The sequence below is a fragment of the Mastomys coucha genome, unplaced genomic scaffold (assembly GCF_008632895.1).
Source record: "Mastomys coucha isolate ucsf_1 unplaced genomic scaffold, UCSF_Mcou_1 pScaffold13, whole genome shotgun sequence".
In the NCBI taxonomy this organism is placed as follows: Eukaryota; Metazoa; Chordata; class Mammalia; order Rodentia; family Muridae; genus Mastomys; species Mastomys coucha.
Genome location: NW_022196895.1, coordinates 53,553,474 through 53,554,539, shown reverse-complemented (window position 1 = coordinate 53,554,539; position 1,066 = coordinate 53,553,474).

Sequence of the window (1,066 nt, the reverse complement as noted above, 5' to 3'; positions counted from 1 at the left end):
AGAAACAATAAAGAAATCAGAAAGACAGACAACCCTGGAGATAGAAAACCTAGGAAAGAAATCAGGAGCCATAGATGCAAACAATAGATGCAAACATCACCAACAGAATGCAAGAGATAGAAGAGAGAATCTCAGGGGCAGAAGACACCTTAGAAAACATTGACACAACAGTCAAAGAAAATGCAAAAAGCAAAAAGCTCCTAACCCAAAACATCCAGGAAATCCAGGACACACTGAGAAGACCAAACCTAAGGATAATAGGTATAGAAGAGAGTGAAGACTCCCAATGTAATGGGCCAGTAAATATCTTCAACAAAATTATAGAAGAAAACTTCCCTAACCTAAAGAAAGAGATGCCCATGAACATACAAGAAGCCTACAGAACTCCAGATAGACTGGACCAGAAAAGAAATTCCTCTTGTCACATAATAATAATCAAAACACCAAATGCACTAAACAAAGAAGGAATTTTAAAAGCAGTAAGGGAAAAAAGGCAAATAACATATAAAGGCAGGCCTATCAGAATGGCAGATTTCTCACCAGAGATTATGAAAGCTAGAAGATCCTAGACAGATGTCATATAGACCCTACAAGAACACAAATGCCAGCCCAGACTACTATATCCAGCAAAACTCTCAATTACCAAAGATGGAGAAAACAAGATATTCCATGACAAAACAAAATTTATACAATATCTTTCCACAAATCCAGCTCTACAAAGGATAATAGATGGAAAACATCAACATAAGGAGCATACACCCTAGAAGAAGCAAGAAGGTAATCTTTCAACAAATCCACACAAACCTAATTTCACCTCTTACAGCAAAAACAACAGGAAGTGACAATTTTTCTTAATATATTAATTTGAAAATTAATATTACCAACATATCCTAATCGATTAAAATCCAATAATATGAGTAATTAGAAATTTGTTGATTGTCATCCAATGCTCTCTCTAATTTGGTAATTGGAGAAATAGGTCCAACAGACCTATACAGGTACAATCTATATACACTGTCAGCTTGTATGTTTGTGACAGTGTCTGGCTTTGTACAACATAAGGGTC